This window comes from Rutidosis leptorrhynchoides, chromosome 1 (assembly GCF_046630445.1).
Source record: "Rutidosis leptorrhynchoides isolate AG116_Rl617_1_P2 chromosome 1, CSIRO_AGI_Rlap_v1, whole genome shotgun sequence".
NCBI lineage: Eukaryota > Viridiplantae > Streptophyta > Magnoliopsida > Asterales > Asteraceae > Rutidosis > Rutidosis leptorrhynchoides.
Window position 1 is genome coordinate 656,141,748 of NC_092333.1, and position 6,000 is coordinate 656,147,747.

The window sequence follows — 6,000 nt, forward strand, 5'->3', positions numbered from 1 at the left end:
CGTGCGCTCAGGGGTGCACCCTACTGCGCCGTCCACCACATCGGGGCTATAACCTAGCTCTGATACCACTTGTTGTGAATTTAGAGGGGATCGACTGGACGTTGGTACACACAAATTTGAGAGAAAATAACTCTATTACTCACAAGAATAGATTACAGAGTATTACAAAACTCTTACAAAAACAAAAACTCTCAAACTAACACACTAGGAATCTCACCACTATCTAGGATGTATTCACTCTTGGTTATGATTACACTTTAACTCACACACACTAGCTAGGTGTGATTACACTTTTCTGAATGCATTACAATGAAGATTTCCACCTCTATTTATAGGAAAAATTTGAGGAGGTGGAAAAGTGTGAATGGGATTGGTGTGAACGCATAAAAAGGTGGCTAGCCGTAATCGTTTCCAATTTGAATACTTCCATATGAGTTGTCAAACAAGTTGTAAGACCCAAATATTTGTTGTGTACATAAGCGTAAATAAGATGCTTGAAGTTGGGGTTTTGTTGTACATATTTAAAAGGAGAAAGAATCTGATATGGGGGAGTGGCGTGCCGCGCAGGCCTTTGGCGCGCCACGCCATTGGTCTGTGACAGATTCCTTTCTTTTTTATTAGATATTTTGAGGGCAAATTGGTAAATTCACTAAAGGGCCGACTTTAAGGCTCTAGATTCAGTTTGGTGAGCCTCATAACACCATTTTCACCTACTTCACCTCTTCCAAATTAATTTAGTGAGAGAAAGGGTTTTCTAGAGTGAGAGAACTCAAATCAAGGAAGAAGAAGCCGATTTCAGGTCTAAGTGCAAGCATTAAAGTTGTTCATCTATCCTCTAGCTACGTTTTGATTGTAGTGTTATGCTCTAATCTTGATTTCCTAATTTAATTTTGTGAAAGGGTTAGTGTTAGGGTTAATGGTGAACTTAAAACCCACTTTGTTAGTAAATTGGGTGTTTTGGGTGAATTTGGGTCATGTAGACCTAAAGATGATTAACTAGGGTTTTTCGAAGTATTAATTGATGTTTATGAGCTTAAATTAGTTAGTTAATTACTAGCACTCCTAGAGATAAGTAAATGGGCATTGTGTGGGTTGGTGAATGACTCGAAGTGGGTGTGTTGACCTTAATTTGGTCAAATGGGTCAAAATGGACCTAAGTTAGTTAATGTTGTTGTGTAATGCATAAACCTTGTGTTGAAATGCGTTTTAAACCTAACTTGGCTAATGATTAGGGTTTTGGGGATGTTAACCCAAATATTAGGGTTAAGGGTGTAAATGGGTCGAAATTGCACCATGGGTCAAGATAATACTAGAATGGAGTTTTAGTTGGTTGACCAACTTGAGTTTGTGATTGATATTATGTATAATGTAATAGGTACGTTACATTGAAGATTTCCGAGCTTGATTATCTTTCACAAGAGATTTTGAGGTGAGTGGAGTAATTATACGTATGTGTATATGACACGTTTATTTGTGGGTGTTATGGTATGAACCATCGAGCCGGTAGTGCCATAACATGTGTGCGATAAGATGTGAACCACGAGCCGGTAGCATCGAGTGTGAACCACGAGCCGGTAGCACTATAAAATAAGATGTGAACCACGAGCCGGTAGCATCGAGTGTGAACCACGAGCCGGTAGCACTATAAAATAAGATGTGAACCACGAGCCGGTAGCATCGAGTGTGAACCATGAGCCGGTAGCACTATAAAAGAGTATGACTCAATTGCGTATGGTGTGAACCACGAGCCGGTAGCACCATAGCATTTATGGTTAACCATATTGAGATTGTCGATTATTTAGCATATTGTTTATATATATATATATACATTGTGTTGAGTATATGCTAATGCGGTTTTGTGTTAATGTACGACTTGTTAAGTGTTTTGGGTAAGATGACATGCTAATTGAGTTACAATTTCGTATGAGGTATTCGGTGAATGTGAATGCAAATAGATGAGTTATATATTTGTATGTGTAATTATTGTATTCACTAAGCTTTGCTTACCCTCTCGTTGTTTACCTTTTTATAGGCTCAAGTATGGACAAAGGTAAAGGGCGTTTGTTTGGAGTAGAGATCCTGTCGTGTTAGGGGACACTTTTGGAGATATTAGCTTTTAGGGTTTGACCGAGACTCGGGTAGTTTAACCCCAAACACCATGCTCGTAGGGTCGTTTGGTATTTAAACTTTTGTGGTCGAAACTCTTGTTATATATTAAACTCGTAAAACGGCCGATGTGGGTCCCGCTTTGTAAAACTTATTTTATGTTTGAAAAGTGTTAGTTGTACATTTTTGAATACGTTGTTAAAAGCGTTTTGTCTAATTATGTCGGGAAGTGGCCAATCTTTTTCACGTTTCAAGACTTTTTGGATAGACCAGATCGGCGCGCCGCGCGGGGTACTGGCGCGCCGCGCCTGTAGCTGAACAAAAAAAAAAAAATTTTGATATTTTTCCGCGGGTTCGATGGTGGTTTGGTTTGGGTTGTTACAAGTGGTATCAGAGCATGGTCTAAGGGATTTAGGTGACTTGAGATAGGCGCCTAGACTTAGACTTTTTTTGTGCGCGTTATGCGGGACTTGTAGGACTTCGGGTCGGTTTGAGTTTTGGTTAGTGCATAGGTTTATGTGAACTAATCATGCGCTATTGTTTTCTGTGGTATTTGAAATCGTCAAGCGAGATAGACGTGGTACTAGTGAGTTAATGCGATGTGCTCGCATAACAATGATTAGCTACCATTGTTACGGGTTCAAATCGTGTCAAACAAGCGACGTACGATGATTGTTGAGCAAGATGGGGTAGTGTGGCGTATATGTATATACATATGTGTTAAGTCCTTTCGTTTTGTTGCTTAATTTACTTCGTTTTATAGAATGAAGATGAGAAATGGACACGACACCAATGACGGAAGTACGAGTGAGGATGTTGAACTCACGGCCAAGGTTGAGGCCATCTTTAAAAGGCTAAAGAAGGATTTTCTTGACGACGTTCGAAAGGTCTTCCAAGAGTCGGTCGATGGACAAGTGACCGAAATGATCAATGATCGAATGAAAGCCACAATAGAGGAGGCTTTAGAGGCTAGAAACATTTATCCTCGAGGCGAAGGGGGTGAAGGTAATGGTGGGGGTGGAAGGCGGGACTTCCACTACAAAAATTTCAAGGATACTCAACCTCCGATGTTTAATGGGGTGAGGGATCTATTGAAAAGCACTTGTTGGATTTCCAATATCGAGGGAGCGTTCTGTACCGCGGAGTGTCCTCCCGAGAAGAAGACGAGGTATGGGTCTAGCATGTTGCGCGAAGAGGGCAAGTTGTGATGGGACGATAAAATCAAATTATATGGTGAAGAGCAATGCATGTGCTTGACATGGGAAGAGTTTAAGAAGGAATTTTTCCAAGAATACGGAACTTCTTCCGATCTTGATAAAATCCGGGACGAGTTGCACAATTTGCGACAAGGTTCAATGGACTTGGTTACTCTCAAGTCTACCTTCTTGGCAAAGACTCGTTTTTGTTCGGAGTATGTTGGTGATGATCACAAGTTGATTCTAGGTTTCTACCGTACTTTAAGTGATGAGTTGAAGGGTAAGATTAGCCGGGGAATGGCTAAGTCATTTGAAGATTTATATGAATTGGCTAGGGGTTTTGAGCCGGAGGTTCCAAGGAAAAGCGATTTCACTTTTTCGAAGAGAAAGTTTGAAGGTTCGAGTTATTCGAACTTTTCAAATAAAAAGAACAAGAAAGGCTCTGAAAGCATTAATAGTGTGAAGAAGGGTACTTCTTGTAGTGACCCGAACTTTTACATGTTTATATATATTAATTGAGATTGATATTTACATGATTAAATGTTTCCAACATGTTAAGCAATCAAACTTGTTAAGACTTGATTAATTGAAATATGTTTCATATAGACAATTGACCACCCAAGTTGATCGGTGATTCACGAACGTTAAAACTTGTAAAAACTATATGATGACATATATATGGATATATATATATAGTTAACATGATACTATGATAAGAAAACATATCATAAAGTATATTAACAATGAACTACATATGTAAAAACAAGACTACTAACTTAATGATTTTTAAACGAGACATATATGTAACGATTATCGTTGTAAAGACATTTAATGTATATATATATCATATTAAGAGATATTCATACATGATAATATCATGATAATATAATAATTTAAAATCTCATTTGATATTATAAACATTGGGTTAACAACATTTAACAAGATCGTTAACCTAAAGGTTTCAAAACAACACTTACATGTAACGACTAACGATGACTTAACGACTCAGTTAAAATGTATATACATGTAGTGTTTTAATATGTATTTATACACTTTTGAAAGACTTCAATACACTTATCAAAATACTTCTACTTAACAAAAATGCTTACAATTACATCCTCGTTCAGTTTCATCAACAATTCTACTCGTATGCACCCGTATTCGTACTCGTACAATACACAGCTTTTAGATGTATGTACTATTGGTATATACACTCCAATGATCAGCTCTTAGCAGCCCATGTGAGTCACCTAATACATGTGGGAACCATCATTTGGCAACTAGCATGAAATATCTCATAAAATTACAAAAATATGAGTAATCATTCATGACTTATTTACATGAAAACAAAATTACATATCCTTTATATCTAATCCATACACCAATGACCAAAAATACCTACAAACACTTTCATTCTTCAATTTTCTTCATCTAATTGATCTCTCTCAAGTTCTATCTTCAAGTTCTAAGTGTTCTTCATAAATTCCAAAAGTTCTAGTTTCATAAAATCAAGAATACTTTCAAGTTTGCTAGCTCACTTCCAATCTTGTAAGGTGATCATCCAACCTCAAGAAATCTTTGTTTCTTACAGTAGGTTATAATTCTAATACAAGGTAATAATCATATTCAAACTTTGGTTCAATTTCTATAACTATAACAATCTTATTTCAAGTGATGATCTTACTTGAACTTGTTTTCGTGTCATGATTCTGCTTCAAGAACTTCGAGCCATCCAAGGATCCATTGAAGCTAGATCCATTTTTCTATTTTCCAGTAGGTTTATCCAAGGAAATTAAGGTAGTAATGATGTTCATAACATCATTCGATTCATACATATAAAGCTATCTTATTCGAAGGTTTAAACTTGTAATCACTAGAACATAGTTTAGTTAATTCTAAACTTGTTCGCAAACAAAAGTTAATCCTTCTAACTTGACTTTTAAAATCAACTAAACACATGTTCTATATCTATATGATATGCTAACTTAATGATTTAAAACCTGGAAACACGAAAAACACCGTAAAACCGGATTTACGCCGTCGTAGTAACACCGCGGGCTGTTTTGGGTTAGTTAATTAAAAACTATGATAAACTTTGATTTAAAAGTTGTTATTCTGAGAAAATGATTTTTATTATTAACATGAAATTATATCCAAAAATTATGGTTAAACTCAAAGTGGAAGTATGTTTTCTAAAATGGTCATCTAGACGTCGTTCTTTCGACTGAAATGACTACCTTTACAAAAATGACTTGTAACTTATTTTTCCGACTATAAACCTATACTTTTTCTGTTTAGATTCATAAAATAGAGTTCAATATGAAACCATAGCAATTTGATTCACTCAAAACGGATTTAAAATGAAGAAGTTATGGGTAAAACAAGACTGGATAATTTTTCTCATTTTAGCTACGTGAAAATTGGTAACAAATCTATTCCAACTATAACTTAATCAACTTGTATTGTATATTATGTAATCTTGAGATACCATAGACACGTATACAATATTTCGACCTATCATGTCGACACATCTATATATATTTCGGAACAACCATAGACACTCTATATGTGAATGTTGGAGTTAGCTATACAGGGTTGAGGTTGATTCCAAAATATATATAGTTTGAGTTGTGATCAATACTGAGATACGTATACACTGGGTCGTGGATTGATTCAAGATAATATTTATCGATTTATT